This window comes from Enhydra lutris, unplaced genomic scaffold (assembly GCF_002288905.1).
Source record: "Enhydra lutris kenyoni isolate GAN:26980312 unplaced genomic scaffold, ASM228890v2 scaffoldscaffold12, whole genome shotgun sequence".
NCBI lineage: Eukaryota > Metazoa > Chordata > Mammalia > Carnivora > Mustelidae > Enhydra > Enhydra lutris.
Window position 1 is genome coordinate 52,404,559 of NW_019154096.1, and position 11,500 is coordinate 52,416,058.

Genomic DNA, 11,500 nt, shown 5'->3' on the forward strand with positions numbered 1-11,500 from the left:
TTTCCCAGATCATATAACTTATGTTTGGCAAATCTGGAGATTAAATTAGCTTTCTGTCTCCGAAGCTTTCCACAGTGCCAGAACTATCACATTGGCCTGGTTACATTATGAAACAGCCTCCAATTTGGCTTCCTGTTCTTAAGGGTCCTTGAAAAGAATTTTCTTTTAAAATGACTTTATATGCTTATGTAAAAAGGAAATACACTTGTTATAAAAATGTAGACAACATAGAAAAGAATAAGGATAAAAATAAGATGCTAGGAATCAACTAGGAATAACCACTGTTGGTAACCACTCTTGGGATGACTCAAAATCTGCTCCTTCCCTCCTCTGCTTCCTCAGACTGGCAAATATTACCACAATTGACCCCATTTCTCAAGCCAAAGCCTAGGACTCATCCATAATCCTTCTTTTTTTTTTTAAAAATTCTATTTATTTATTTATTTATTTGACAGAGAGAGAGACAGCACACAAGCAGGCAAAGAGGCAGGCAGAGAGAGAAGCAGGTTACCCACCGAGCAAGGAGCCCGATGCGGGACTCAATCCCAGGATCCAGAGACCAGGACCTTAGCCGAAGGCAGTGACCCAACCGACTGAGCCACCCAGGTGCCCCCATAATCCCTCTTTTTATCTCACTCCTCATGTCACCAAGTTATATGGATTCTGTTTTGAAATACATCTGGAAACTACTTCTCTGACCTTGACCACCATCATCCTAGGCTAGGCAACCATGTATTTCTTGCTTGAATAATGACAATAGCGTCCTCGAATATTCTTCTTGTTTCTATTTTTGGCCCACTAGTTTTATTAACTATACCATAGCCAGAGTTTTGAATTACTTTCCAACTCAAAACAGTTCAGTGATTTCCCACTGTTTTACTTAACATAAAAAATTCATACATGCCTAGTCAGCAACAGTAACAATGTCCTTTATAGTCCTTGGATGTACTAAGCTTATTTCTCCCCCAGGGCCTTTATACTTGCTGTTTCCTGTGCCTGGAATTCTCTTCTCCTACATCTTTGTGTGGCTTCTCCCTTTACATCATTTAAGTTCATGCTCAAATACCACCACTTTAGAGAAGCTGGCCCTGATCTTCCTACCTACCTAAACTAGTCCCTGGTTGCCATCCCTTTCTATTCTCTAACCCTTTACTTGATTCTTCTTTGTAATACCTTCATTACCTAAAGGCATATTATGCAATTAGTTGTTCCTTTTTTTGTTTGTTTTTGTTTGTTGTATCTACTACTAAGGTGTAAGTTGTGTGAAGTCAGGATTACCGTCTTGTTTCCCTGCTTTCCCTCAATGCTTAGAATGATGCTTAGCACATACTAGGTGGTCCATAAACGTTTGTTAAATGAATTTTCAAATAGAAGGATAGATAATTTTACAAAAAAGGTATTATAGCCTTTATGCTTTTAAAAATAAAAATGACTATCTTGAATATTTACTTTTTTAAAGATCTTATTTATTTATTTGACAGAGAGAGACGGATAAGCTACCTAGAGTGGGAGAAGAAGAAGCAGTCTTCCCATGGAGCAAGGAGCCCCATGCAGGGTTCATGACCTGAGCTGAAGGCAGATAATGACTGAGCCACAGAGGTGGTGCCCTGAATATTTCTTATGCTTAACAACAACAACAACAACAACAAAAACAGGTCGAAATAAAGCCAAAGGAATTGCTTACCTTTCAAAAAATGTCCTTCATAAGATGAAATAATAGGTGCCAAATAATGGCTCTAAAGAAAAAGAAAAGTATGGAAATCATTAAGGGATGGTGATTGTTAATGCTGTTAGGTTTTTCAACCACATACTTCACTTGTAGGTGGTAACAATTTAATCCGTGCTGTGATAGATCTTTTTGTTTGTTCATTTATTCACTTAACAAAAATATATCGAACACTTCATGTCAAGGTCTGGTGTGGGGCTAGAGAGTAAGACAGGCAAGATCCCACTCTCATGGTCTGTGGGGGGAGGTGGTGTAGCGGGCATAAAATAAACAGTGAATATTTAATGACTGAGACATTTTCAGGTTTTATTTATGAAGGAAATAAAACAGTATGTGGTGATAGAGACTGGCCCAACGCAGGCTAGGGTGTGTTGGGGTGGCTGATTTGGACTGGGGGTCAGAGATGGCCTGTCTTGTGCAAGTGACAAATTTATTTGAGCTTTGTATCATTAAAGGAGTCAGGGGAATCTCCAGGAACAGAGAGCAAGCAGTCCAGGCAGACGCAGTACCTGCTGATGGTTTTGGACACTGGAGAAAAAGATAGTGCAGGAGCTTAGAGACCAAAGAGGCCACACACATCTGAGAGGAGAGTAGGGAGGTGGCAAACAACTTGTTCATATGGAAAGCAGTTCAGATTTTATTCCAAGAGTATTAGACAGGAGGATAGCATGAAGTGAGCTCTCCTTTCTTCTAAAAGCTCCTTTGCAGTCCAGTGGCTCCAGATTATGTTAGTCACATTACTTGATGCTATAAGATTTATATTCAGTTCTGTGTTCAATTCTCACAAGTGTTGAGCTGTCTTTTAGATTTAAAATGGTACAATGTTTATCATCATTGTTTAAAAACTGTGGCTTCTCTTCCTCCCTTCCTCCTCCCTTGGTTTTCTTTCAGGAAAAAAAAAATAATTTTATTGTTTCCCATCATTACATATTAAAGAGCAAATTTGTAGAGATTGAAAAAAGACCTCAACAGAAATGTAATTTAAACATGAAAAAAGTTCTTTTTTCCATGGTATTAGGTTGATAACTAAAGTGCATTTGTCTGGTTTTCACAGTAACTTTTGTTTACTACTCAAGACTGCCATAAAATCAAGGTTTTTGGTGTCTTGTCTATTCTACCATTCTTGACAATAGAGTCCTCAAAAAAGCCATGCACTCTTGGTACTTCGAGGCTGTGCTGAGCTCTTCGTGATGGCTTTTTTTTTCTCTCTTATTTTTTTTCCTGAGTTCTTCCTTCAGTCACCTTCCTGATATTCTGCCTTCCTGAACGGCTTTTCTTTATATTCTGATTTTTCAGGAGTGTCTCTGCCCCTTAACTCCCTATACCCATTAAGATCAGATAGAAAATGCTGACAGATTGTAGCTTTACTTCCTTCTCAAGTGAGTGGAGTTTGGAAGCAAGCCATTGAAGACCACTGTGATCATCAAAATGGCCTAGGCCCCTTTTCATTTGTTGCTCTAGCAATCTTACTTCACAGAAATGCATCTTATGTGTTGACAGATGTCCCAGTGCCACCATGATGTTCACATTCCAGCCACCAGAAGGAACCCACCTTCTTCCTTGAAAAGCAAACTTCCCACCCTCACACACTGCTGGTGGAAACAGATAAATAGAATGTGGTGTACACATATTCAGCAATAAAAATAATTACATACTAATACATGCTATAACATGGATGAACCTTGGAAACACTATGCTGAATGAAAACCTACATCTTACATGATTCCATTTGTATGTGGTGTATGGATTATATCTCAATAAAGCTGCTGAAAAAAAAAAATAACAAAGGCAAACTTCCCAGTTTTACACATGGCTTCCACTTCCATCTCATAGGCTAGAAGGTAGTCACATGGTCGTACCTATACGCAAGGGAAGCTGGTAAATGTAGTGTTTACCCCAGACAGCCATGAGCCCAGCTAAAAATCAGAGGTTCTATTCCAATAAAAAGAGAGGATAGAGACTGCAGAACACTGATCATCTCTGACCCACCTTAGTCAGACCTTAGACCCTGTCAGTCTACTCACAGAGAGTCACTGGATGCACTTTCCAGGAACATGACACTTAATTTTAGGTAAATTGGTCTCTTTTCCAGAGTCTATGCAAGAATGTGTTGGCTTTGTGTGATCACATATTTTAGATCAAAATTAATTTCATTTGGCAGTCATTCGTTATAGTTTTGTTTTATAACATTTTCCTTGTTTACCGAAAGGGAAAGGTGTTTTTACCTTTTTTCTCTTTTATTTTGCTTTCAGCTGGTTTCAAAAGTTGGAAGTGAATTCAAAATGCCCCTTTCCTACATTTTTAACTCCAGTTTTTCAGAATAAGTACTCTTGAATCCCTTTTTTCCTAAATGCAGCCCTTCTGGGGATTTGTAGAAGCTAAAGTCCTCCTGGTGTTTCCTCTACTTTTTGAAGTAGTCCCAGTCCCCAGTCCCCAGTGTTGGGACTTTCAGTGCTCTCTAGAGAGCAGCTGTTCTCCAGATACCCTCCCCTCCCACCTCACTTCCCACCCCACACACATACAGTCTGCTCATTGGGTCTCACTTTTCAATAAAAGTTCTGTATAAACTGTAGAGTGCTATGTATATATTAGCTGTATTTACTAATTTCTTGCTGCCTTGATTAGAATGCTTTCTTCCTTTTGCCTGTTCCTCAGGGACCTCAAATGCAACCCCTTTGAATCTAAACACAGCTTCTCTTCTCCCTTAGCCGCTCTTCTTGGGAAATGGCACCACCTGTTGCCCAAGTCAAAAACAAGGGAGCCGTTCTGAATGCTCCCTTCTCACCCACTTCTCAAATGTACTCACTCACTAAGGCCTCTCCATTCTCTTTCTTGATGGTCCTCACCACTGCCCTTGCTCTTCACCTCCACTGCCACTGTCTCAGCTCTGTTCTCATTCATCCTGGACTGCATCTGCCTTCCTGCCTGGGATTCAAATCCCTCCGGCTGCACATGTCACACAGCAGCCAGTGTCATTTTTCTTCAGTGCAAACCACACCAAATCTCCTGCTCCCGTCATTGTTCAGATCCTTTATTGGTTCTCTACTCTCCTCAGTTAAGTTTAAACCTCTTTGCCAGGCAACAAGGCCCTCCAAAGCCTGGTGTTTACAGCCTGTGCCACAGCAGATCGCCTCTCTTCCCCAAATGACCTCTCCTTCCTGCTAGTCATACCAAGCAACCCACAATCTTTCAAAAGCCTCCACGGTATTGCCCCCAATCTTTAAAAATTATGTTAAAATACACCAACAGAAAAGAGGTTGAGATCTCCTCTCTCTCCATCTGGAAGCTGACTCCTATTTGTGTTTCAAAACTAAGTTTAGGCATCATTTTCTCTAAACCTCTCCCTTCCTTTACCCCTGGTCTGATCTCAGTGTCCTTCCCTCGTGTTTCCATAAACCCTGTGCATACTTCTCTACAAACATAACATGATGCCGTAATTGTTGACTTATTTGTTTGTCCTCCCTGAAGTCCAGGGATAATATCTCGTTTCTGGATTCCCCAGTCCCACACCTATACTTGAATTGTGTAACAAAATTAAACAAATGTTGAAAAGCAGTAACTATAATGAACTCTCTCCTCTGCATTTACATTTTGTTGACTTTAGAACAGGGCAGGAAATGACTAAGTGGAATTCCAGAAACCCAGGCTCTTCCATATGCCCCCACTAACCCTACTTCCGATAGGGCAATCGTTGGTTCAGTGACATGTTGACTCAGACTGCTCTCCAGCCAGTGGAAAGCAGGCATAGCATGAACTCTGAATCCGTTTTGTGTACCAGTATTGCCTAATTTGTCAATAGCCTGTACCTGTGTAATCCTCCTTGTTGGAGTAAAGTGGTTCTTTCTGAGTTTGAAAAAAACTAATGTAATGTGTGTTTACTGATACGACATCATATCAGGTATAAGGGCATCAGGCAGGTTAACTGAAAAAGAGGAGGCTGACTCTAAGTGACCTGGTTATCTGGGATCAAGGGACTAACGTATGTCAGACTTTGAGCAGCCTGCTAACTGGGCCAGTAACGGACCATGGGTCCAAATGTAGTAGGGGGCAACTGTATTTTATTAATTTTAAGGTGCTCTTAGTTCATATTTTAGTGTCTCTGAAACTGAAATGTATTTAAATTCAGAGAAATACAATATTATAATAAGTACAAGGGAAATCCAGCATCACTATTATACCAGAGAAATATAATAACAAATATTAATTGATTGAATAGTGCCTAAGCCTGGAATTTCATACATTAATCCAGGAAACAGAGTGGGAAAAAGCAATGAATGGCTCACAAAGAATATCTAAAAACTTAAATTTGCATTGGCTGTGGGAGAATTTTCAGAGACTTGAGTGTAAAAAACCATCACTTATTAGCTTTAATTATCAGAGAAACTATACACATTTCACTCATCCTCGACCTCCTAAACTTGGAAAGTTAAGAGTTATTAATTTTACTTTTCAGATGAAGATCGAGAAAGTCTGGTCCTGCCCTAAGTCACATAGCTAGCATATGTCACAAATGATCAGATTAAAATCTGTTAGCTTTGTTCTATTCTATGTTCCCTCCTGAAGCAAGCACTAACCCTAAAGATAAAAATAATTGTTATCTAAGGCGGGAGGAAAATTTTTTCGGTTTGAGCAACTGGATCATCCCTGAAGATCAAACCTATCCCTCCATATTAGAAACTAACAGACAGATAGGAAAGAGAGGCTTGAGCAAGCTTCTTGAGTTTGGCTTTTAAGAGCCCTGAGAATGGAAATTCATGAGGGTTATTTCATCCTATTTCATCCTAAACAACCACGAATATGAAGTTGAGTCCAGTCTAGTCCATGAAAAAATCAGAACTAGAACTGACTACCTGAATATAATGTTGGTACCACTTATGTAAAGGTCTGGAGACTTAAACTTTGACATCACTGAGACCAAAGGTATTTTCCCCTAAATCATCCTCATTGTGATTGCAAATCTGTAGAATTACCTACTGTTTACCTGACAGGACCTATGCCTGGTATCAAATCCTCCTCTTATATCAACATCAACCTCAGTCCAGCCAAAGTTCACCAACCCCTCTTGGAAACTCTAGATTGAACTGTTGACTCCCCCAAAGTGGCCCAATTCCTTCCAGTTCTGGTTGTGCCTAGGACTGGGGCTTTTCCTTTCTCCTTACTGGCCTGTTCCAATTCCATACTTCTGATATTCCAGCATGCCTTTTGGAACCTGAGTCTTGACACTGCATGCCCTGAGGTGGGGTTTAGAAGATTACCTATAAGCCATGAAGTACTTACTAGTCATCATACTTCTATTTTATCAGGACAACCTGTGCAAATTATTTTGCATTGTATATATATATGTTCTTTTATAAAAGAAATTTTATTAAGATATAATTCACATACTATAAAATTCACCCATTTAAGTGTACAGTTCAGTGGTTTTTAGAAAATGAGTTGTACAGTCATCACTACAATCTGATTTTAGAATATTTTCATCAGCCCCCTTCCTACCACCCAGAGAAAACAGTGTGCTCATTTGCCATCACTTTCCAGCCCTAAACAATCATGAATCCACTTTCTGTCTCTATAGATGTGCCTGTTATGGACATTTCATATAAATGGAATCATACAATATGTGATCTTTTGTGTCTGGCTTCTTTCATTTAGAATAATGTTTTTGAGGTTCATCCACATTGTAGCATGTATCTGTACTTCATTCCCTTTTAATGGTCAGATAATATTCCATTGTACGGCTCTTTCACATTTCGTTTATCCATTCACCAGTAGATAAACATTTGGGTTGCTTCCACTTTTTGTTTACTATGAATAATGCTATTATGAATACTCTTGTACGAGTTCTTGTGTGGACATGTTTTATTTGTCCTGGGTATATACCTTGGAGTGAAATTGTTGGTCATATGGTAATTCTATGCTTAGCACTTTAAGGAACTGCCAAACTGTTTTCCAAACTGGCTGCCCCATTTTACATTCCTAGCAGAAATTTATGAAGATTCTAACTTCTCCCTATTTTTGTAAGTACCTGTTCTTACCTGTCTTTATTTTAGTCTTCCAAGTGGGTGTGAAGTGGTATCTCATTGTGGCTTTCATTTGCATTTCTCTGGTAACTAACGATCTTGAGAAACCTTTCATTTGTTTATTGGCCATTTGTGTATCTTCTTTGGAGAAATGTCTATTCAAGCCCTTTGCCCATTTTTAAATTGGGTTGTCTTTTTATTACCAAGTTACCAGAGTTCTTTATAAATTCTGGGTACAAGTCCCATACTGTCTATGATTTGCAAATATCTTTTCCCATTCTGTGGGTTGTCTCTTTTGCTTTTTTAATGTTGTCCTTTGAAGCACAAAAGTTTAAAATTTTGATAAAGTCCAACTTATCTGTTTTTTTGGTTGTTGTTACTTGTGCTCTTGGTATCATTTCAAGAACCTACTACATAACTCGAGGTCATGAAGATTTACTACCATGTTTTCTTCTAAGAGTTTTATAGTTTTAAGTCTCACATTTAGGTCTATGAGCCACTTGGAGTTTATTTTTGTGTATGGTTTAAGGAAGAGGTCCAACTTCATTCTTTTGCATGTGAATATCCAGTCATCCCAGCCCCATTTGTGGAAAAGACTATTCTTTCCCTATTGCCTTGACACCCTTGTTGAAAATAATTGACCATAAGTGTGAAGTTTTATTTCTGGATCTTCAATCTATATGTCTATTTATACACCAGTGTCACACATTGTTAATTACTGTAGTTTTGTAGTTTTTTTCTCAACTATAATTTTTTTTTAATAAAGAAAATTATAAAACATGGAAAAATCAGCTCAGAAAGTCCATTTACTTCTTTAGTAGATCATTGTTTGACAAAGTAACATCAATTTTTAAATACTATTACATAAAGCATGATGGAGTAGAGAAATTTTTCATTATAATTAGAAAAGTCACAAAAAATTTGCCAAGAAAAACAAAAGCCATTTTGAAAATAAACACAGTCCATGCCAAACTAGTATAAAATGAATCCAGGAGCCTTCAAAAAGAAAAAACTTTCTCCCCTTTTAATGGCTTCTGAAATGGGGAGAATCTCAAATTCAAAGGTTGCTGAGCTGTTCTGATTTGGCTCTTTTGGTATCTGTTTTTTCACCACTCTTATCCTTCTTCCTTAACATCTACTTTATTTTCCCCCCCTCAGTTTCCTTCTTGTCTTCTTTGGTTCTAGTTTTCTTTGCTCTTTCCTTATGATAGTCACATTTCTATGACCTCCTTTCCTTCATCCTCAGAATCTGAGAATCCCTCATCACAAGCTCTCTCTTTATCTGATATTCAAATAGAAATTCTCTTGTCTGATTCTTGTCCATCTTTATCTCCACTGTTTTCATGAATAGCATCTTCCGGAATAGCTTGCATCTGGATGCCAAGTGCATGAGGTAGCATGTGTAAATTTTCAAATAAATGCTGTCTTATCTTTTCCATATATTCCATAGTGTTCTGGCTTGTCATGTTTGAAGGACTAATACACAGTTTGCAGTCTGGCCCAAAATACTCAAAGTGATCATTATATGGCAATTCACTGGGAACCTCACAATTGAAGGCAACTGTAGTCTTATATGTCCAATATCGAGCAACATTACAGATTGTCTATCCACCTCCAAGCATCAGTATTGGCCTATTGAAAAGTTTTTACCACTTCTACACATTTGGCATGACCTTTGACTGTCAGACTGAAGCAACCAAGTCTATCACCAAATAATGAGTCTGCACCACACTGTGACACCACAGCACTAGGTTGATGTTTATCTCCATCACTTTCAGGATAATAGGCTTACATAACTTCCCTGACTCATCATTTATACCATCTCTCATTGGAAAGCTGACAGCAGAATACAGACTATTCTGTACCGATATCCCTCATGTCTCCTCTTCCAGGTAAGTATTCCCTATATTTATGGAATAATAGTCATTACACGATCTGTTGCATAAAAAGCTTCTTGAGCACCATCACCATGATGAATATCAGTAATAATGCATAAGACTCTTTGATGATACTTCAGTAACTCAAGGATGGCAAGTACAATATCATTAACACAACAGAATCCTAATTCTTCTGATTTCTTAGTATGATGGAATTCCTCCAGCCTAGGTAACAGCCATGTTGGTTTGTTGTTGGTTTAACTTCACAGCCCCAAGCACCAGCTGAGGGTTGACAAAACTTAGTCCATTGAACTCTGGACAATTATCTCCAACACTAAATTTCTGCATCTGCTTACTATATTCAGACATGTTATCTGGTCTTATTGAATATAAACATTTGATGTATTCATCACTGTGGTATTTTGCCATTTCTTCACCAGTGGTTTTATGGGGACTGTATATTTCCATTTTTTTATATAAACCATAACTTAGCAGCAAGTTACAGAGCCATGAGGATTCTGAGGTTTCATGGGCTGATCCTGTCCATAATAATAATTTCCAGTATCACCATCATAGTAGTTGACTTTCTTCTTGCCACCTCCCTAACACTAGGCCATGCATTCCCACACCACATCAAGCTCCCAGTTCTGGCTCTTCCTGCTCCTGCTGCTGGGTCTCAACCCAACTTGCAGGTGGCAGTGCCACAGAGAAGGGCTGGCTGGCAGTTGGAGAGAAAAGAGTGATGGGAAGGATCGAGAGCACCTAGTATATACAGTAAAATATTGACAGTGATTATCTCTGTAGGGTGTTTATTTTGCTTTTTTCATTTTCCACTTTTTATGTTAAACACCTATTATCATTTTAATTAGAAGCAAAACATATCAACCGTTATTTTTGAAAATACAAATCAAATCAAATGATTAGATAACAAGGGAAAAAATGTGTATTGACCAATCCTAAATTATTTTTATGAACTTATAGAAAACAGTAACTAGGAGCCAACCAGCTCCTGCACAGAGGCAAGGGTATATGGGGCTCTAAATTTCAGAGGGGAAGAAAGAAGATAAAATGGCCAAGGTCTTTTTGATGGTCCCTGGCTCTAGGAATCAGAAAATTAATAATGATTAATAGTTTACAAAAAAGAAAAGAACTTGTACATTTTGTTTTAGAAGTCTGTATTACAAAGGGGAGATCAACAAAAGTTGGCAAAAGCAAATTCCTTTGTCATCTGGTAATACATGATACCTGATTTGGATTGCCCTTCTTTGGTTTCTTTAAAAACCTGCATTGTACTCAATTACCAAACAACAAAATAGTTCCTGGAGGACCTCTCTGATCTTACTGGTGTACATACTTAAATGGTTTCATCCAGATTTGGAGAGTTATAACAATTTGATTTGATTGACTTTGCTATCACCAGTAGATTACTGAGTTATACCATAAATTCAGCGAAGCTAAAAACTGTCCAGAATGTGCATGTGTATGACTTGGGTGGATTTATTTGTATTTGCCATGGAAAAAAGGCACAAAGTATTCTATTTACCTGAAGCTGCTATTTTTATCCAAAAAGTGTCCTGGATCAAACTTCTCTGGATTGGGAAACTCCTTGCCATTGAATAAAACTAAAGACAGTAATGCAATACAGTAGTGCCCTGGAACCAAGAAATGGAGAGTGGAATGTTACTCTATCACACTTATCCTTGGTTTATAAAAAAAAAAAAAATACCACCACCACCACCTAACACTCTTAATTATAGTGGATTGAATAGGACTGAGCACTCTTAAACTAGCCTCATGAGTGGTTGTCTAGAGTTATGGCTGTTTTACACACACTCTCATACATTACCTTTTACTGAATAATAAGATGGTTGTCAGTGGGA

At 38.3% G+C, this 11,500-nt stretch overlaps 1 pseudogene; it reads right to left on the reverse strand.

Annotated features, from left to right (window-relative positions):
• Positions 1-8,800: 8,800 nt before the first annotated feature.
• Positions 8,801-10,237, reverse strand: LOC111145024 (annotated as a pseudogene).
• Between the last annotated feature and the right edge of the window lie 1,263 nt (positions 10,238-11,500).